The sequence below is a fragment of the Haemaphysalis longicornis genome, unplaced genomic scaffold, assembly GCF_048455015.1.
Source record: "Haemaphysalis longicornis isolate Haplotype H1 unplaced genomic scaffold, Haemaphysalis longicornis Haplotype H1 scaffold_8, whole genome shotgun sequence".
NCBI lineage: Eukaryota > Metazoa > Arthropoda > Arachnida > Ixodida > Ixodidae > Haemaphysalis > Haemaphysalis longicornis.
The window spans coordinates 68,531,076-68,552,261 of NW_027526445.1; the positions used below are offsets into that span (position 1 = coordinate 68,531,076).

A 21,186-nucleotide genomic window follows, 5' to 3' on the forward strand; every position below is an offset into this window, starting at 1 on the left:
TTCGTCATAAGGTCGTGCGTTTCCGCCGCCTTTATGTACGTTGCTCGTGTGGCACGCCCGCCGACGAGAGTGACGAGGAGGCTGGCCACCATGCTTGGCTCGTTCTTCTGGGCGGGGAAAACAGAGCGCGTCAAGCGGGCAGTGTTGCGCCTTCCACGCAACCTGGGAGGGTTCAGCATTCCCCACTTGGAGACTCTCAGCGGCATCCTCGCCTTGCGCTGCTTCCGAGGGCTGTTAGAGAACGAGGATTACCCGGGAAGGCCACTCATCGAGTACTTTCTGGGCACGTCAAGGCGCGATTTCGTTGAGGCCAGCGCAGGGGGGCCGACGGCGGAGCATCCACCTCCATTCTACAGCTACCTGTTGCGCTTCAATCGCCAGCTGAACGCGGAGCTTCCTGAGGCAAGCGTCCTGGCCACGAAGCCAACGGAGCTCTGCGAACAGTTAGCGGTCAAGCGACTGAGCGCGGAACAGCTGCAGCAAGCGCAAGGGGCAGACTGGAAGCTCCTCACTTCCAGCGCGCTCCCTCCTGACGTTCGCGACTTCGGGTGGAGGCGTGGATGGGGGGTGCTGCCCACGGGCGACCAGCTTGCCAGGTGGGGAGTTGCGCCGAACGCGAGTTGCCCGCAGTGCGGCGAACGAGAGACGTTAGGACACGCGCTGCGCGACTGTCGTGTTGCCAAGACGTTCTGGCGTCTTATGACGCGGATGTTCGGGATTTCCCTGGGCACCCACACGCGTTCACGAGACGCATTCGTCTGTTTCCTGTTGGGGGTCGGCGCACTCGTACTATGGAGCAGGCGGGGGGTAGCTTCTTTGCGAGCTCGGCCACACAGAGCCATGTACCCCATGCTGCTTAAAGTGCGAGCGCGGCTGCTGCAACACCTAGAGAATGAACTCGTAGCGCTGGGGGAGGACGCATTCCTCAGACGATGGTCCACTAGGTTTATCAGGGTGGAACACGGCCAGCTACAGGTCGAAGTAGTGGACTATTAACGTCCTCAGAGCGCAGGATAGAGCGCGTCCAGCTGTAAACACAGCACACGAAACCACGCGTATGTCAATGTAAACAAACCGACGCGGGCTGCGGAGGAGGCGAGTTAACATAGTAAGCTCCGCCCACCGCGCCTCGCGCATGCATAAGTGTGCAATCGGGTGCATAATGCGCTGCAGAGGCGGGACGCCCAGGAGCGGCGTGCCGCTTGGGGAACTTGTATATGCCATGACCGGGGCCGCTCTCGCCGTGTATTGATGGACGAATTTTGTTGTAAGTGCGTGTTGCACCGAGTGTGCAGCGCGCACAGCGTTGAAAGTTGTTTTGTGATGTTTCAAGTGTTTGAGCGAAGTACTTGGCGCTGGCCTAAAGGTCAGCAGGATTATCAGACGTGAATATTCACGGGGGGAGGGGAGTGACGTCGTTCTCTTGTGCTTTGTCACGTCGGCCGGCGTCTGCCTGGTGTGAAGTTAATTGCGCGAAAGAAAATCGCGTGTCATGACCCTTCATTTTGACGGCGCCAGGGCGCACATTTCCTTCCAGTTGATTTGTTGGCAAGGCGGTGGAGTAGAACGACAATGTTTACACCGCGCATGCCTTGTTATGAATGTGTGTATGGCTGCTGATGCGGGTTTTCGTCTGCGCGGGGGAGCGACTTGAGTGTGAAAGCCGCTCAGAGCACCCCTGGATAATTATATAGAGTTGTGTGCACAATGGGTGCTGCACAGCGAGCCTTGCGCTTGCGTGCCTGAAACAATGTTGGTTTCCAAAGGAAAAGTCATTCTGGTTGTATGTGAACCCTGTACCTTGTTTCAGAGATGAAATAAACTTCTCTTTTCATCTGTTCTTATCAGCTTAATATCTGATACGAGTCCTATTTGGACTCAAGATATTAAACTAATTTTTGCCATTTGGCGCCGTGAAGGGGCTTGCTCCTCCGGCGCCGCGGGTTGTCCCGGCGTTGCACTGCTGCCGGGTTCGGCCCAAGACCCCCTTCGGGGGGCTGTAATCAAATCCAAAATGAGAGAAACAACCACTATAGGGAAAAAAAGCACTGCACGCTGTGCGCCGCGTTTCGCGACATTCTCTGGCGCTGTGTTCAAGTTCATTTCTCGATACACCGCCTGGTGCAGGCGACGCACTGCTGCTTTTCGGTGCCGTGGTGTGTTTGCGGTGGGTATTTGTTTCGTATACATCGTGTTATATATAAAACTCGGAAATGGCGTCCAAAACAACTACGTGCGTGCATGCGTCTGCTCGCAGCGCGCAAAGTACCACAACGGTAAATACAAAATGATCGCTGCAGTAGGCATTGCTTGCCATACATAATGCTTCGCTGCTGTGTCCTATACTCGAAAACACTCTATCTCTCTCTGTCACACACACACACACTCTCGCTCGCTCGCTCGCTTGCAGCGTCTGAAGCGCTCGCGCAGTTTAGAGGTCAAGCAAAATAAGTGCCGATGCTTGCGCAACTGCCACGGGCTGACCCCTGTACCGCACTGGCAATGGGGCCTTTCTCCGTGTTTGAGGACTACTTTTACGCGATCGAGACAATCTGTTTATACAGGTGCGGCACGCGCGCACACAGACACACAGCTAGTTGGCCCCGCATCTTTTCCGAGTGCTACGAGTTGTGCCGCGCCTCCGCCAGATGGCGCCACGGGTCCCGCGGCCGAGAGAGAAAAGCGCCGGCCGCGTCTCGTCGCTGCCACCGCTCTCGCCTCCCCGAGCAAACCGTCCCGCACCAGTATCAGGTCGACGCCATAGAAACGCGTCGGATCTCCGCAATCGCTGCCCCGAGCGCCTTCCTCGACTAAAAGAAGCGTGCGACCTGGCTGTGCACTGCTTTTTCCGCCGCCACCAAGACCTTGCAGCCGCGTGTGCTCCGCATATCGCCGTTGGAACGCGCGTGCCAACCCGTGCCGACACCCTGGGCCGCTCGTCGACATGTTCACTCGGGTTGCGAATGTTTTCCTTTTTTTTTTTTTGTTTGTTTGTTTTTTTTTTTTTTTTTTTTTTGCTTTTCTTAATGGGTTGGCTGTTGTCGATTTTTGTGCTTTGCTCACGATAAGCGATGCGCGCTGCGCCTCTCTGTCGTGTCTTAACGACTTTCCGCAATCTCGTTTCACTGTGCACGTTCGGCGAGCGCGTTTCTGCTTGCGACAAGCTTTTTTGCCAATCGCTAGCTGTCGCGCGCGCGAGGAACGTGCAGAAACCTATAAACGCGTGCCCGCGAGCCTTGCGGTGAAGCTCGATGCGCGGCGACGGCCGCCGCGGAGCGAGTGTCGGCTCTCAATGTTTGGGCTCGCCTTGTGGCCACCATTTTGCTCGTGCTGTCTTTGCGCGTCGGAGACTAATTAGAAATTTGATTAACGTTATCGCTTCTCGGCCTTTTGGCTAAGATCAAAGTGTAGTATCTGTTCTTATCAGCTTAATATCTGATACGAGTCCTATTTGGACTCAAGATATTAAACTAATTTTTGCCATTTGGCGCCGTGAAGGGGCTTGCTCCTCCGGCGCCGCGGGTTGTCCCGGCGTTGCACTGCTGCCGGGTTCGGCCCAAGACCCCCTTCGGGGGGCTGTAATCAAATCCAAAATGAGAGAAACAACCACTATAGGGAAAAAAAGCACTGCACGCTGTGCGCCGCGTTTCGCGACATTCTCTGGCGCTGTGTTCAAGTTCATTTCTCGATACACCGCCTGGTGCAGGCGACGCACTGCTGCTTTTCGGTGCCGTGGTGTGTTTGCGGTGGGTATTTGTTTCGTATACATCGTGTTATATATAAAACTCGGAAATGGCGTCCAAAACAACTACGTGCGTGCATGCGTCTGCTCGCAGCGCGCAAAGTACCACAACGGTAAATACAAAATGATCGCTGCAGTAGGCATTGCTTGCCATACATAATGCTTCGCTGCTGTGTCCTATACTCGAAAACACTCTATCTCTCTCTGTCACACACACACACACTCTCGCTCGCTCGCTCGCTTGCAGCGTCTGAAGCGCTCGCGCAGTTTAGAGGTCAAGCAAAATAAGTGCCGATGCTTGCGCAACTGCCACGGGCTGACCCCTGTACCGCACTGGCAATGGGGCCTTTCTCCGTGTTTGAGGACTACTTTTACGCGATCGAGACAATCTGTTTATACAGGTGCGGCACGCGCGCACACAGACACACAGCTAGTTGGCCCCGCATCTTTTCCGAGTGCTACGAGTTGTGCCGCGCCTCCGCCAGATGGCGCCACGGGTCCCGCGGCCGAGAGAGAAAAGCGCCGGCCGCGTCTCGTCGCTGCCACCGCTCTCGCCTCCCCGAGCAAACCGTCCCGCACCAGTATCAGGTCGACGCCATAGAAACGCGTCGGATCTCCGCAATCGCTGCCCCGAGCGCCTTCCTCGACTAAAAGAAGCGTGCGACCTGGCTGTGCACTGCTTTTTCCGCCGCCACCAAGACCTTGCAGCCGCGTGTGCTCCGCATATCGCCGTTGGAACGCGCGTGCCAACCCGTGCCGACACCCTGGGCCGCTCGTCGACATGTTCACTCGGGTTGCGAATGTTTTCCTTTTTTTTTTTTTTGTTTGTTTGTTTTTTTTTTTTTTTTTTTTTTGCTTTTCTTAATGGGTTGGCTGTTGTCGATTTTTGTGCTTTGCTCACGATAAGCGATGCGCGCTGCGCCTCTCTGTCGTGTCTTAACGACTTTCCGCAATCTCGTTTCACTGTGCACGTTCGGCGAGCGCGTTTCTGCTTGCGACAAGCTTTTTTGCCAATCGCTAGCTGTCGCGCGCGCGAGGAACGTGCAGAAACCTATAAACGCGTGCCCGCGAGCCTTGCGGTGAAGCTCGATGCGCGGCGACGGCCGCCGCGGAGCGAGTGTCGGCTCTCAATGTTTGGGCTCGCCTTGTGGCCACCATTTTGCTCGTGCTGTCTTTGCGCGTCGGAGACTAATTAGAAATTTGATTAACGTTATCGCTTCTCGGCCTTTTGGCTAAGATCAAAGTGTAGTATCTGTTCTTATCAGCTTAATATCTGATACGAGTCCTATTTGGACTCAAGATATTAAACTAATTTTTGCCATTTGGCGCCGTGAAGGGGCTTGCTCCTCCGGCGCCGCGGGTTGTCCCGGCGTTGCACTGCTGCCGGGTTCGGCCCAAGACCCCCTTCGGGGGGCTGTAATCAAATCCAAAATGAGAGAAACAACCACTATAGGGAAAAAAAGCACTGCACGCTGTGCGCCGCGTTTCGCGACATTCTCTGGCGCTGTGTTCAAGTTCATTTCTCGATACACCGCCTGGTGCAGGCGACGCACTGCTGCTTTTCGGTGCCGTGGTGTGTTTGCGGTGGGTATTTGTTTCGTATACATCGTGTTATATATAAAACTCGGAAATGGCGTCCAAAACAACTACGTGCGTGCATGCGTCTGCTCGCAGCGCGCAAAGTACCACAACGGTAAATACAAAATGATCGCTGCAGTAGGCATTGCTTGCCATACATAATGCTTCGCTGCTGTGTCCTATACTCGAAAACACTCTATCTCTCTCTGTCACACACACACACACTCTCGCTCGCTCGCTCGCTTGCAGCGTCTGAAGCGCTCGCGCAGTTTAGAGGTCAAGCAAAATAAGTGCCGATGCTTGCGCAACTGCCACGGGCTGACCCCTGTACCGCACTGGCAATGGGGCCTTTCTCCGTGTTTGAGGACTACTTTTACGCGATCGAGACAATCTGTTTATACAGGTGCGGCACGCGCGCACACAGACACACAGCTAGTTGGCCCCGCATCTTTTCCGAGTGCTACGAGTTGTGCCGCGCCTCCGCCAGATGGCGCCACGGGTCCCGCGGCCGAGAGAGAAAAGCGCCGGCCGCGTCTCGTCGCTGCCACCGCTCTCGCCTCCCCGAGCAAACCGTCCCGCACCAGTATCAGGTCGACGCCATAGAAACGCGTCGGATCTCCGCAATCGCTGCCCCGAGCGCCTTCCTCGACTAAAAGAAGCGTGCGACCTGGCTGTGCACTGCTTTTTCCGCCGCCACCAAGACCTTGCAGCCGCGTGTGCTCCGCATATCGCCGTTGGAACGCGCGTGCCAACCCGTGCCGACACCCTGGGCCGCTCGTCGACATGTTCACTCGGGTTGCGAATGTTTTCCTTTTTTTTTTTTTGTTTGTTTGTTTTTTTTTTTTTTTTTTTTTTTGCTTTTCTTAATGGGTTGGCTGTTGTCGATTTTTGTGCTTTGCTCACGATAAGCGATGCGCGCTGCGCCTCTCTGTCGTGTCTTAACGACTTTCCGCAATCTCGTTTCACTGTGCACGTTCGGCGAGCGCGTTTCTGCTTGCGACAAGCTTTTTTGCCAATCGCTAGCTGTCGCGCGCGCGAGGAACGTGCAGAAACCTATAAACGCGTGCCCGCGAGCCTTGCGGTGAAGCTCGATGCGCGGCGACGGCCGCCGCGGAGCGAGTGTCGGCTCTCAATGTTTGGGCTCGCCTTGTGGCCACCATTTTGCTCGTGCTGTCTTTGCGCGTCGGAGACTAATTAGAAATTTGATTAACGTTATCGCTTCTCGGCCTTTTGGCTAAGGGTGCTACATAGTCCCGGACGGTCGTCACAGCGATCCTGACTTAGTTTTTTTCTTGTGAGAGCAACGGCGCGGCCTCAGGTCGCAGTAGAAGTCGCACGAGCTACAAGTTGCCCCAAAGCGAGCGCAAGTGCGCTTCCCCGCACGGCGCGCTGCGCTGCGGGGAAGCCAACGCCGCGCAATGAAGTTCCGAGCGCCGCCTCCAAAGGAGCACTGCTTCGAGTTCAGTGCTCCTAAGGAGGCCACCATCGATGACATAATCGACGGTTTCCACCTGGCCTTGGGACCTGGAGGACTGCGAGCCCTCCAACATCAAGGTGCGACTCGATTCTGTGCAGCGGTAGCTTCGGCGGCCGCTGCAGAGAAGCTCAACACGGCCGGGGACATCACAATCCTCGGAGAGAAGTGCTCGACAACCTGTGTTGGGCCGCAGGTGGTCTTCATGACTGCCTTGCGGCTCAAACTGTTTGTAAGTAATGATGACCTGGCGGCTGCACTCGCCCCCTTCGGACGAGTCATCAGCATCACGGACCAGACTTTTAAAGGCCACCCGACCGTCGACAACGGAACCCGCAACATCAAGCTTGAAATGCACAAGCCCGTGCCGAACTTCATGTTTGTGCGCGGGTGCCGGGTGCAGTTCGAGTACCGGGGGGTTAAGCGCGTGTGTTCCAGGTGTGATCAGCCCGGCCACAACCGTGGAGAGTGCAAAGCCCCCTGGTGCGACCGCTGCCGGGCCTTCGGGCACGTCGCAGAGAGCTGCACCGCCGGGTGCCGCAAGTGTGGCGGCCACCACGCGACCGCCGACTGCATCAAGCCCCGATCGTACGCCGCCGCGCTGGAGGAGTTTCCGGCCCTTTCCGGCGGCGCAGGGGAACAGCCAGGCGCAAGCGGCAACCCGGAATTCGAGGCGGAAGACGCGGCCACCGAACAAGACGACACCGACGACGACAACGCCTCGTTCACCCTGGACGAAGTTTCCTCGCCGCTCTCGCCCTTCGGGGACAGCGACAGTGTCGCGGAGACCAGCGCGGAACACCAGGGCGACACACCCGCCGTCTCAGAGGCGCAACAACCCAACCTCGACGACCACAACACGACTAAGACGACGCCCCTGCCTCCGAGAGGACGCGGGGTAACCAGCCGCGCGAGCGCAAAGGCCGCCAAGCCGGCGTTGCCTGGCGCGAGCGGCGTGGTACGCCCCGCGGCCCCGCCCTCCACGGCCAAGCCCACGTCCCCCTCGGCGACAGCGCCCGCGAGTGCTCCGCCGGACCGTCGAGCGCCACCCCCCAGCAGCGCAGGCGACGCCGCCGACGGCGCCGTGCAGGACATGGACCTAACCAAAGACCCTTCCAAGCGAGGCCCGCCCTCGAGCAGCGACTCCGACGGTGCCAAAGAACACAGTAAGAAGTCCCGACCAACCTGAGTTGTATTTTGTTTAAGAGAAACACATGTCAATGCAAGTAGTGCCATATTTTATTATAATGCTAGTGCATCTTATTTCTTTGAATGCCCAAGGCTTCCGCGGCCTGGACAAGCAAAGGGAAATTATGCACTTCGCACGGGCGCAAAACGTTGACGTGTTGTTTCTTCAAGAGTGCAATTTTCGTTCGCCTCTTGATGTATCTTTATTTCGCTCGCGGTTTTCGGTTGATGCTTTTTTCTCGCTTTCAAACTCGGTTTCTTGCGGCGTAGGCGTTGTATTTTTGCGTGCTGCGCTTCGCCAGAAAGCGCACGTTATCTTTGGTTTAGACGGCCGCACTATCGCGGTCGAATTTGTGCTTGGCTCGCAGCGTGTGCGCGCTGTTAACGTGTACGCGCCTGCGCAGCGCAACCTTTCTTCTGACTTTTTTAGTTCACTCGATGTTTATTTTCTCGATTGTTATCCTACGTTTTTGGTCGGTGACTTCAACTGTGTGTTGGATCCTGTACGAGATGTTCGCGGGCCGGGTCAGGGCAAGCCCTATCGAGGTGCGCGCGCGTTGAGCGAGCTCGTGGGGCAGTTTAGGCTGCGGGATGCTTGGGTGCACCTTCATGGTCACGAATTCGCAGCCACCTGGTCAAGGGGGCGGTCGGGGAGCAGGCTAGACAAGTTTTTCTTGCCGCCTGAGCTAATCAGGTGCCTGGAGAGCTGTCAGGTGCTCACTTTCCCTGACGACGCGCCGCGCATTTCTGACCATGCGCCTGTGTCGGTCAGGCTTCAATGCGCGGAGCTAGGCCCCCGCCAGGACTTGTGGCGGATGGACCCCTGCCTTATGACTGACCCCACGAGCGTGGCTGGCATTAAAAGCGCGTTGGCGGCAGAGGTGGGGGAGGAGAGAGGTTGGGACGCGCTGAAGGAGAGCTTTCGAGAGGTGCTGGTCAGGGCAGGGCGCGAGCGTAAGGTCCGCATCACCCGCGAACTGAACGAGACGCTCCGCAGGTTGCGAATCGTTCAGGGCGCGGGCACGCTCACCTTCGCGATGCGCGACTACGCGGCTCTCCTGAAAGCGCGGTACGACCGCCTCTTGCGGCAGTCGTCGCGCGCTGCTAGCCGCGCTCTTGTCTTAGGCAGGCCGATCGCGGACCCCGCGGTGCTTCGGCACATTAGGGCAGGCGCGATCGACGAGGAAGGGCCAGCGCGCGTGCCTCACGTAGGGCTGCCCGACGGAAGTGTCAGCTCCGACGTGAACGACATTCGCGCGGTCTTTGCAGGCCACTTCGCGCGTTTGTTTACGTCGGAGAGTGATGTTCAGGACGGGGCGCGCCTCCCAGAAGCGGTGAGGGCATTTTGCGGGGACTTACCTTTAGTACCAGACCACTTGGCGGAGCGGCTGACCACGCCCGCCACGTGCGAGGAGGTGTGGGAGGTACTGAAGGGGATGAACGATGCCTCGGCCCCTGGGCCGGACGGCATCCCCCTATCGTTTTACAAAGTCCTCTTCCCCGCGCTCAAAGCACCGCTTCTGCGGATGGTGAACGAATTTCTTGAATGTGGACGCAGACCTGACTCGTTCACCGCGGGTCGGGTCTTCCTGATCTTGAAACCGGGCGGAGACCCTGCGGAGCCGAGCGCGTACCGGCCCATCACGCTGCTGAACGCCGACTACAGGCTGGTGGCATCGCTGTTGGCGAAGCGCGTTAGCGCCACCCTCCCGCATGTCATCAGCTTGTACCAGGCCTGCAGTGTTCCGGGCAGGACAGGGTTCTCCGCCCTCTCCCTGACCAGAGACCTTTTCACGTTTGCGACGCGCACGGGCATAGCCGGGTGTTTCGTCTCGATCGACCAGGCAAAAGCCTTTGATCGGGTCGAGCACCGGTATATGTTCGCTGCGCTGGGCTGCTTTGGCTTCCCACAGGTTTTCGTGGGGAGGCTGGCAGCCCTTTACACGAATTTGACTTCTACCCTGATTGTCAACAACGCCCTCAGCGACCCGTTCGCCGTCACGCGCGGCATAAGGCAGGGCTGCCCGCTCTCGCCCATGCTGTTCGCGATATGTATTGACCCGCTGCTTAGGCGCGTGGCAGATTCCGTCGCGATCAGGGGGTTCCCACTACCCGGCCAGGGTCAGGTGAAAGTCTCCGCCTATGCGGACGACGTGTCCCTGTTCTTGCGGGACGAAGACAGCTACGCAGCGTTTCTACGGCTGTTTGGTTTGTACAGCGAGCTGTCTGGCGCCCAATTGAACAGGGGCAAGAGTAAGGCGTTGCGTTTCGGCGCGTTCGCGTCAGACCTGGCCGGGGATGTGGAGTGGGTGGCAGCCGTGCGAGTGCTGGGCGTGACATTCCACGCGTCCGGGGAGGTCGCAGACGAGAGCTGGCGCGAGCTGCTAGGGAAGGCGGAAGTCAGGCTGGAGGTGGCTTCTCAGTTCCAGCTTTCGTTGGCGGAGCGGAGCTTCGTCATAAGGTCGTGCGTTTCCGCCGCCTTTATGTACGTTGCTCGTGTGGCACGCCCGCCGACGAGAGTGACGAGGAGGCTGGCCACCATGCTTGGCTCGTTCTTCTGGGCGGGGAAAACAGAGCGCGTCAAGCGGGCAGTGTTGCGCCTTCCACGCAACCTGGGAGGGTTCAGCATTCCCCACTTGGAGACTCTCAGCGGCATCCTCGCCTTGCGCTGCTTCCGAGGGCTGTTAGAGAACGAGGATTACCCGGGAAGGCCACTCATCGAGTACTTTCTGGGCACGTCAAGGCGCGATTTCGTTGAGGCCAGCGCAGGGGGGCCGACGGCGGAGCATCCACCTCCATTCTACAGCTACCTGTTGCGCTTCAATCGCCAGCTGAACGCGGAGCTTCCTGAGGCAAGCGTCCTGGCCACGAAGCCAACGGAGCTCTGCGAACAGTTAGCGGTCAAGCGACTGAGCGCGGAACAGCTGCAGCAAGCGCAAGGGGCAGACTGGAAGCTCCTCACTTCCAGCGCGCTCCCTCCTGACGTTCGCGACTTCGGGTGGAGGCGTGGATGGGGGGTGCTGCCCACGGGCGACCAGCTTGCCAGGTGGGGAGTTGCGCCGAACGCGAGTTGCCCGCAGTGCGGCGAACGAGAGACGTTAGGACACGCGCTGCGCGACTGTCGTGTTGCCAAGACGTTCTGGCGTCTTATGACGCGGATGTTCGGGATTTCCCTGGGCACCCACACGCGTTCACGAGACGCATTCGTCTGTTTCCTGTTGGGGGTCGGCGCACTCGTACTATGGAGCAGGCGGGGGGTAGCTTCTTTGCGAGCTCGGCCACACAGAGCCATGTACCCCATGCTGCTTAAAGTGCGAGCGCGGCTGCTGCAACACCTAGAGAATGAACTCGTAGCGCTGGGGGAGGACGCATTCCTCAGACGATGGTCCACTAGGTTTATCAGGGTGGAACACGGCCAGCTACAGGTCGAAGTAGTGGACTATTAACGTCCTCAGAGCGCAGGATAGAGCGCGTCCAGCTGTAAACACAGCACACGAAACCACGCGTATGTCAATGTAAACAAACCGACGCGGGCTGCGGAGGAGGCGAGTTAACATAGTAAGCTCCGCCCACCGCGCCTCGCGCATGCATAAGTGTGCAATCGGGTGCATAATGCGCTGCAGAGGCGGGACGCCCAGGAGCGGCGTGCCGCTTGGGGAACTTGTATATGCCATGACCGGGGCCGCTCTCGCCGTGTATTGATGGACGAATTTTGTTGTAAGTGCGTGTTGCACCGAGTGTGCAGCGCGCACAGCGTTGAAAGTTGTTTTGTGATGTTTCAAGTGTTTGAGCGAAGTACTTGGCGCTGGCCTAAAGGTCAGCAGGATTATCAGACGTGAATATTCACGGGGGGAGGGGAGTGACGTCGTTCTCTTGTGCTTTGTCACGTCGGCCGGCGTCTGCCTGGTGTGAAGTTAATTGCGCGAAAGAAAATCGCGTGTCATGACCCTTCATTTTGACGGCGCCAGGGCGCACATTTCCTTCCAGTTGATTTGTTGGCAAGGCGGTGGAGTAGAACGACAATGTTTACACCGCGCATGCCTTGTTATGAATGTGTGTATGGCTGCTGATGCGGGTTTTCGTCTGCGCGGGGGAGCGACTTGAGTGTGAAAGCCGCTCAGAGCACCCCTGGATAATTATATAGAGTTGTGTGCACAATGGGTGCTGCACAGCGAGCCTTGCGCTTGCGTGCCTGAAACAATGTTGGTTTCCAAAGGAAAAGTCATTCTGGTTGTATGTGAACCCTGTACCTTGTTTCAGAGATGAAATAAACTTCTCTTTTCATCTGTTCTTATCAGCTTAATATCTGATACGAGTCCTATTTGGACTCAAGATATTAAACTAATTTTTGCCATTTGGCGCCGTGAAGGGGCTTGCTCCTCCGGCGCCGCGGGTTGTCCCGGCGTTGCACTGCTGCCGGGTTCGGCCCAAGACCCCCTTCGGGGGGCTGTAATCAAATCCAAAATGAGAGAAACAACCACTATAGGGAAAAAAAGCACTGCACGCTGTGCGCCGCGTTTCGCGACATTCTCTGGCGCTGTGTTCAAGTTCATTTCTCGATACACCGCCTGGTGCAGGCGACGCACTGCTGCTTTTCGGTGCCGTGGTGTGTTTGCGGTGGGTATTTGTTTCGTATACATCGTGTTATATATAAAACTCGGAAATGGCGTCCAAAACAACTACGTGCGTGCATGCGTCTGCTCGCAGCGCGCAAAGTACCACAACGGTAAATACAAAATGATCGCTGCAGTAGGCATTGCTTGCCATACATAATGCTTCGCTGCTGTGTCCTATACTCGAAAACACTCTATCTCTCTCTGTCACACACACACACACTCTCGCTCGCTCGCTCGCTTGCAGCGTCTGAAGCGCTCGCGCAGTTTAGAGGTCAAGCAAAATAAGTGCCGATGCTTGCGCAACTGCCACGGGCTGACCCCTGTACCGCACTGGCAATGGGGCCTTTCTCCGTGTTTGAGGACTACTTTTACGCGATCGAGACAATCTGTTTATACAGGTGCGGCACGCGCGCACACAGACACACAGCTAGTTGGCCCCGCATCTTTTCCGAGTGCTACGAGTTGTGCCGCGCCTCCGCCAGATGGCGCCACGGGTCCCGCGGCCGAGAGAGAAAAGCGCCGGCCGCGTCTCGTCGCTGCCACCGCTCTCGCCTCCCCGAGCAAACCGTCCCGCACCAGTATCAGGTCGACGCCATAGAAACGCGTCGGATCTCCGCAATCGCTGCCCCGAGCGCCTTCCTCGACTAAAAGAAGCGTGCGACCTGGCTGTGCACTGCTTTTTCCGCCGCCACCAAGACCTTGCAGCCGCGTGTGCTCCGCATATCGCCGTTGGAACGCGCGTGCCAACCCGTGCCGACACCCTGGGCCGCTCGTCGACATGTTCACTCGGGTTGCGAATGTTTTCCTTTTTTTTTTTTTTTGTTTGTTTGTTTTTTTTTTTTTTTTTTTGCTTTTCTTAATGGGTTGGCTGTTGTCGATTTTTGTGCTTTGCTCACGATAAGCGACGCGCGCTGCGCCTCTCTGTCGTGTCTTAACGACTTTCCGCAATCTCGTTTCACTGTGCACGTTCGGCGAGCGCGTTTCTGCTTGCGACAAGCTTTTTTGCCAATCGCTAGCTGTCGCGCGCGCGAGGAACGTGCAGAAACCTATAAACGCGTGCCCGCGAGCCTTGCGGTGAAGCTCGATGCGCGGCGACGGCCGCCGCGGAGCGAGTGTCGGCTCTCAATGTTTGGGCTCGCCTTGTGGCCACCATTTTGCTCGTGCTGTCTTTGCGCGTCGGAGACTAATTAGAAATTTGATTAACGTTATCGCTTCTCGGCCTTTTGGCTAAGATCAAAGTGTAGTCTAGGTATATTACCTGACCCTCGGGGGCTCTTTTTGAGAGCTCCTGATCTTCGTGGAGCATCTACAAGCCATGGACTCGGACCTGCTGCCCTCGGACCCCTCGGACCTCCTGCGCTGCTGACCGGCCGCCATCTTGGAAGCGCCGGCCGCCTGGATCGCCTCTTGGATCGCCGCCCAGACCCTCTTGGATTCCTGCTGCCCTGGAGGACCTGCTGCTGTTGCATGGGCATGCTATTTTGAAGTGTTGTGCCGCTGCATGCCTGCATGGTTGTTTTGAAGTGTTGCGATGCTCTAGTCATGGATTCTAAAGTGTTGTGATGCTGCTACCTGCCCATAAGGCATGTTGTTTTGAAGTGTAGTGCTGCCACATGAAAGCATGGTTGTTTTGAGGTGTTGCGATGCTTTAGTCATGACTTCTAAAGTGTTGTAATGCCTCTACCTGCCCACATGGCGCACCCTGGCGCTTCGGCGATGCTCAGAGTGTAGTGTAAAACACACACTTTAAAGCAACCGTCGCTCGTGCCAAACTTTGCACAAACTTCTGCCCAGAGCGGCCGCTGAACCTCAGCAGTGCTCGCAACAGCTTGCTGCCTACTCCCAGAGGCAGAATGACAAGTATCAGCAGAACCTGATGGAGCGCCACAATGGCAAACAACAGGGCTCCAGTTGCGAGGCGCCGCAACAGCGGGATCCCGGTACCCACTCCGCGGACCCCTGAAACCCCGCCCACTCCACCACCAGATGAGGGGCACCAACCCCGAAGAGATGGAGATACACTCTTTATCTCATTTCCAGCCCCTCAGCCATTCAGGTGCACAGAGACGGGATGCACTTCAGCATACTCAGCTGCTGCATGGACGAACAGGCGCCAGTCACTGCAGAGGCACCTCGAGGGAGACCACGGCATGCGAATTCGCCGAACGGTCAACCTCTGTGCCCTGTGTGGGGATACCCTAGGTGCAAAGCCTACAACGCACCCTTGCCTGGCCAATGGCAGGGCCAGCGCAGCCCCCACACAGCAACGATTCCAGTGCACTGAATGCACGTCGTCCTTCCCTTCCAGGAAGGGCCTGCACAATCACACGCTTTGGCACAAGAAAGAGGAGGCCAAGCGACAGCGTGCAGCCAGCTCCCAGCAAAGCACCACCCCAGGAGATGACGAGGGGCAGAATGAGGGGCAGCCGCCAACACAAGCCACACCGGCATCAGGCGGCGCTGCGAGCCGGCAGAACTCCCAAGCTCCCAGCAGCCCGGAACGTGGCGACGGAGAGGAAAGCCAACAGAGCACCCCCCGTCTAACGAACACCCCTCTCCCGCAGGCCAGCAGGCGGTCTACTCCTAGCCAGTCGGACCGGTCTGCCACACCCACCCAGCTGTTCTCGCAGGAATGCCCCAGCATGGGAGGGAGTCCGCAGGCTGACGACGATGCAGGAGGAGAGGGAGGCGATGAAGCCGTCCCAGCAGCCGCGCTAATTGACGACAGCTCTGTGCTGGCCGAGCACACCAAAAAGCTGCAGCGCGTGCTCAAACTGGAGCCAAATGAGGAGGCCTGGGACCAGTTCCTAGAAATCCTCGACGACGCAATGACCACAGTGGCAAGCACAGTCAAGCTGCCCACCACAGGGGAGGGAAGACCCCGGCGCGAGGTCAACGCCAACAATGCCCAGCAGATCCAGACGCTGTACCGACGCAACCGTCGCCGCGCAGTCCGTCTCATCGCTGAGGGCCCCTCCCAAATGTGTCCCATCCCACCAGACGAGTTGGAGGCGCACTTCTCCACAGTGTGGGGGCACAAAGAGGCAGACACAACGCTACTCACACAGCGACTGCCCGCCCCCGGGGAAATGGATCTAACCCCACTCACGGCAACTGAAGTAGCGGCAAAACTCCGCCGCTGTGAGAACACTGCCCCCGGCGGCGACCGACTTACCTACCACCATTGGAAGTCCGTCGACCCTGAAGGGTGCTTCCTGGCAGCAGTCTTCAATGTCTGCTTGCAGCACCGCCGGGTTCCTGACTGTTGGAAGGCGTCCCGCACGGTACTCATTCACAAGAAAGGTGAAAAGAGTGACCCCACCAACTGGCGCCCCATTTCCCTTGGGAACACGATTGCAAAACTGTACGCTGGGTGCCTAGCATCCCGGCTGCAGATGTGGTTGTGCAACCACGGGGTCCTGTCGCAATGCCAAAAGGGCTTCATGCCGCACGATGGAGTGTTTGAACACAACTTCGTGCTGCAGGAGCGCCTGGACGCAGCGCGCACAGGAGGGGGTGACCTCTGCGTAGCATTCCTCGATTATGCAAACGCCTTTGGGTCCGTGGCCCACAATGCCCTCGTTGAAGCGGTTCGAGGTGCAGGGGCTGGAGACGCCTTCACCAGCATTGTCCAGGACTTGTACACGGACAACTCCACCGCCATCATAAGCGAAGGAGGAACGACGGAGCCGGTCAGCATCAAGGCAGGGATACGACAAGGCTGCCCACTAAGCGGCCTCCTGTTCAACATGGTGCTGGACCCAGTGATCCGGGCGGTACAAGGAGGAGAACGCCAACACAAGATCTTGGCTTATGCGGATGACCTGACCCCACTAGGCAGCAGCCCAGCAGAGCTACAAACACGAATCAACGTGGTAGCGGCACTGTCTTCAAAGTTGGGGCTGGAGCTGAATCCCAGCAAATGTCGAACACTACACATGTCTGGGCAGACTCCCGTGGGAACCAGGCCCACCACGTTCAAAGTCGGAGGAGCAGAGATCCCCCACATCGGCGACTTCGAGAGCCACGCGTTCCTCGGCCGCCCTGTGGGCTACAGAGTCCTGCCCGACACTGCCTGTGTAGACGACGCAATCGCCTTGGGCAAGCGGCTGCTAACGTCAATGCTAGCCCCCTGGCAGAGGCTGGACGCCATCAAGACGTTCCTGTACCCGGCACTCAACTTCGCAATGCGAGTCGGGACAGTTGGAAAAGAGGAATGGCGCCGCCTCGACGACACCCTGAGACCCCTGATAAAACAGACGCTGTACTTGCCAGCCAACGCGTCAAACAAGTATTTGTATGGCAGCGCAGGTGCAGGAACTGCAGGGATCCCGGAGGCCGCTGAGATCAGCGATGCGTGCCGCATTGACGGCGCTTTCAAGCTACTCTCGTCACCGGACAGTGAGGTTCGTGACCTTGCGCTGCAGGCACTTACCAAGGTGACAGAGCGACGACTGCGGCGACCCGTGACAGAGGAGGACGTGGAGGCGTTCCTGTCCGGGGAAACTGAAGGAGACTTCCGGGCCACAGCTACCCAAGTCCAGTCGGTATGGACAGAGGCTCGCAAAGCCTCCCGACGCATGGGAGTGGCCTGGGAGCTCGGACCAGAGGGGGCGCGGATCACCTGTGGAGACAAAACAATCTCGCCCAAACACAGGCACCAGGTGGTCCGCACACTGCGAGGCATCGCCACAGCAGCCAATGACCGGGCACTGCAGGAACAACCCAGCCAGGGCAAGGTGATGGAATGCGTCGCCGCCGACCGCGCCAGTTCCCACTTCATGCGGTCTGGGCGATACACGCGATTCGCCGACTGGCGCTTCGTCCACCGAGCCCGACTGAACCTGTTGCCCCTCAATGGCGCCCGGCCTTGGGCCTCCGCAGCTGACCAGCGGTGCAGAGCGTGTGGCTACCAGCAAGAAACCCTGCCACACGTCGTCTGCCACTGCATGGTTCAGAGTCAGGCCCTCACTCGCCGCCACAATGCCATCGTGGACCGCATCAAAGCGGCAGCCACGCCGCGGTTCACGGTGAGCCACGAGAACCGGCCGGTCGGCAACTCAAATCTGAGACCGGACCTGGTACTGGTTCGAGGGGAGGAGGCCATCGTCATCGACGTAGCCTGCCCCTTTGACAACCGCCGAGTTGCACTCCAGGAAACTCGGCGGGCAAAAGAGGACAAATACAAGGGAATCAAAGAGTATTTGTCCCGGCGCTTCCAGCGTGTGACGGTGGAGGCGGTCATCGTCGGGGCCCTCGGGTCCTGGGATCCAGCAAACGACCGTGTCCTCCGCCGGCTGTGCAGCAAGACCTACCTGCGCAAGATGAAACGGCTCATTGTCAGTGAGACCGTCATGCGCAGTAGGGATATCTACGCTGCCCACATTGCTGGAAAGCGCTAGGCACCCCTCTGAAGAGGGAGTGCCCTTTTTTTTTTTTTTTTTTTCTTTTCTTTTTCCTTTTTATTTGTCTTTCTTTTTTTTTTTTCTTTTCTCTTTTCTTTTATTTTTATCGTTTTATAGTGTTGTATAATTTCTTGCTGTTGTTGTAAATAGTTTTTGTATAAAATCTTTAACAACCCTATTTGGGCGCTTATAATTGTACATATTCTTTCTTTACTATTTTTTTGTTTTTTCTCTCTTATTTTTTTCTTATTTTCTACTGTATGCAATTAAAAATGTATAATTTAAATCATTTGCGAAATCAAATGTGAAGAACATTTAATAAAAACTCTGTTCTTATCAGCTTAATATCTGATACGAGTCCTATTTGGACTCAAGATATTAAACTAATTTTTGCCATTTGGCGCCGTGAAGGGGCTTGCTCCTCCGGCGCCGCGGGTTGTCCCGGCGTTGCACTGCTGCCGGGTTCGGCCCAAGACCCCCTTCGGGGGGCTGTAATCAAATCCAAAATGAGAGAAACAACCACTATAGGGAAAAAAAGCACTGCACGCTGTGCGCCGCGTTTCGCGACATTCTCTGGCGCTGTGTTCAAGTTCATTTCTCGATACACCGCCTGGTGCAGGCGACGCACTGCTGCTTTTCGGTGCCGTGGTGTGTTTGCGGTGGGTATTTGTTTCGTATACATCGTGTTATATATAAAACTCGGAAATGGCGTCCAAAACAACTACGTGCGTGCATGCGTCTGCTCGCAGCGCGCAAAGTACCACAACGGTAAATACAAAATGATCGCTGCAGTAGGCATTGCTTGCCATACATAATGCTTCGCTGCTGTGTCCTATACTCGAAAACACTCTATCTCTCTCTGTCACACACACACACACTCTCGCTCGCTCGCTCGCTTGCAGCGTCTGAAGCGCTCGCGCAGTTTAGAGGTCAAGCAAAATAAGTGCCGATGCTTGCGCAACTGCCACGGGCTGACCCCTGTACCGCACTGGCAATGGGGCCTTTCTCCGTGTTTGAGGACTACTTTTACGCGATCGAGACAATCTGTTTATACAGGTGCGGCACGCGCGCACACAGACACACAGCTAGTTGGCCCCGCATCTTTTCCGAGTGCTACGAGTTGTGCCGCGCCTCCGCCAGATGGCGCCACGGGTCCCGCGGCCGAGAGAGAAAAGCGCCGGCCGCGTCTCGTCGCTGCCACCGCTCTCGCCTCCCCGAGCAAACCGTCCCGCACCAGTATCAGGTCGACGCCATAGAAACGCGTCGGATCTCCGCAATCGCTGCCCCGAGCGCCTTCCTCGACTAAAAGAAGCGTGCGACCTGGCTGTGCACTGCTTTTTCCGCCGCCACCAAGACCTTGCAGCCGCGTGTGCTCCGCATATCGCCGTTGGAACGCGCGTGCCAACCCGTGCCGACACCCTGGGCCGCTCGTCGACATGTTCACTCGGGTTGCGAATGTTTTCCTTTTTTTTTTTTTTGTTTGTTTGTTTTTTTTTTTTTTTTTTTTTTGCTTTTCTTAATGGGTTGGCTGTTGTCGATTTTTGTGCTTTGCTCACGATAAGCGATGCGCGCTGCGCCTCTCTGTCGTGTCTTAACGACTTTCCGCAATCTCGTTTCACTGTGCACGTTCGGCGAGCGCGTTTCTGCTTGCGACAAGCTTTTTTGCCAATCGCTAGCTGTCGCGCGCGCGAGGAACGTGCAGAAACCTATAAACGCGTGCCCGCGAGCCTTGCGGTGAAGCTCGATGCGCGGCGACGGCCGCCGCGGAGCGAGTGTCGGCTCTCAATGTTTGGGCTCGCCTTGTGGCCACCATTTTGCTCGTGCTGTCTTTGCGCGTCGGAGACTAATTAGAAATTTGATTAACGTTATCGCTTCTCGGCCTTTTGGCTAAGATCAAAGTGTAGTATCTGTTCTTATCAGCTTAATATCTGATACGAGTCCTATTTGGACTCAAGATATTAAACTAATTTTTGCCATTTGGCGCCGTGAAGGGGCTTGCTCCTCCGGCGCCGCGGGTTGTCCCGGCGTTGCACTGCTGCCGGGTTCGGCCCAAGACCCCCTTCGGGGGGCTGTAATCAAATCCAAAATGAGAGAAACAACCACTATAGGGAAAAAAAGCACTGCACGCTGTGCGCCGCGTTTCGCGACATTCTCTGGCGCTGTGTTCAAGTTCATTTCTCGATACACCGCCTGGTGCAGGCGACGCACTGCTGCTTTTCGGTGCCGTGGTGTGTTTGCGGTGGGTATTTGTTTCGTATACATCGTGTTATATATAAAACTCGGAAATGGCGTCCAAAACAACTACGTGCGTGCATGCGTCTGCTCGCAGCGCGCAAAGTACCACAACGGTAAATACAAAATGATCGCTGCAGTAGGCATTGCTTGCCATACATAATGCTTCGCTGCTGTGTCCTATACTCGAAAACACTCTATCTCTCTCTGTCACACACACACACACTCTCGCTCGCTCGCTCGCTTGCAGCGTCTGAAGCGCTCGCGCAGTTTAGAGGTCAAGCAAAATAAGTGCCGATGCTTGCGCAACTGCCACGGGCTGACCCCTGTACCGCACTGGCAATGGGGCCTTTCTCCGTGTTTGAGGACTACTTTTACGCGATCGAGACAATCTGTTTATACAGGTGCGGCACGCGCGCACACAGACACACAGCTAGTTGGCCCCGCATCTTTTCCGAGTGCTACGAGTTGTGCCGCGCCTCCGCCAGATGGCGCCACGGGTCCCGCGGCCGAGAGAGAAAAGCGCCGGCCGCGTCTCGTCGCTGCCACCGCTCTCGCCTCCCCGAGCAAACCGTCCCGCACCAGTATCAGGTCGACGCCATAGAAACGCGTCGGATCTCCGCAATCGCTGCCCCGAGCGCCTTCCTCGACTAAAAGAAGCGTGCGACCTGGCTGTGCACTGCTTTTTCCGCCGCCACCAAGACCTTGCAGCCGCGTGTGCTCCGCATATCGCCGTTGGAACGCGCGTGCCAACCCGTGCCGACACCCTGGGCCGCTCGTCGACATGTTCACTCGGGTTGCGAATGTTTTCCTTTTTTTTTTTTTTGTTTGTTTGTTTTTTTTTTTTTTTTTTTTTTGCTTTTCTTAATGGGTTGGCTGTTGTCGATTTTTGTGCTTTGCTCACGATAAGCGATGCGCGCTGCGCCTCTCTGTCGTGTCTTAACGACTTTC

General features: G+C 56.9%; 3 non-coding genes and 3 pseudogenes across 3 annotated transcripts; all 6 read left to right on the top strand.

Moving 5' to 3' along the window:
- The first annotated feature begins 1,823 nt into the window (after positions 1 to 1,823).
- Positions 1,824 to 1,986, top strand: LOC144150307 (U2 spliceosomal RNA; annotated as a pseudogene).
- A 1,388-nt stretch (positions 1,987 to 3,374) lies between these two features.
- On the top strand, positions 3,375 to 3,565 carry LOC144150401 (U2 spliceosomal RNA). Its single transcript, XR_013318551.1, has one exon. It is a non-coding gene; the product is annotated as a U2 spliceosomal RNA (small nuclear RNA).
- A 1,389-nt stretch (positions 3,566 to 4,954) lies between these two features.
- On the top strand, positions 4,955 to 5,145 carry LOC144150402 (U2 spliceosomal RNA). The gene has a single exon (XR_013318552.1). It is a non-coding gene; the product is annotated as a U2 spliceosomal RNA (small nuclear RNA).
- A 7,110-nt stretch (positions 5,146 to 12,255) lies between these two features.
- Positions 12,256 to 12,418, top strand: LOC144150308 (U2 spliceosomal RNA; annotated as a pseudogene).
- A 5,882-nt stretch (positions 12,419 to 18,300) lies between these two features.
- On the top strand, positions 18,301 to 18,481 carry LOC144150318 (U2 spliceosomal RNA; annotated as a pseudogene).
- Positions 18,482 to 19,870: 1,389 nt separating this feature from the next.
- On the top strand, positions 19,871 to 20,061 carry LOC144150403 (U2 spliceosomal RNA). The gene has a single exon (XR_013318553.1). It is a non-coding gene; the product is annotated as a U2 spliceosomal RNA (small nuclear RNA).
- Positions 20,062 to 21,186: the final 1,125 nt, after the last annotated feature.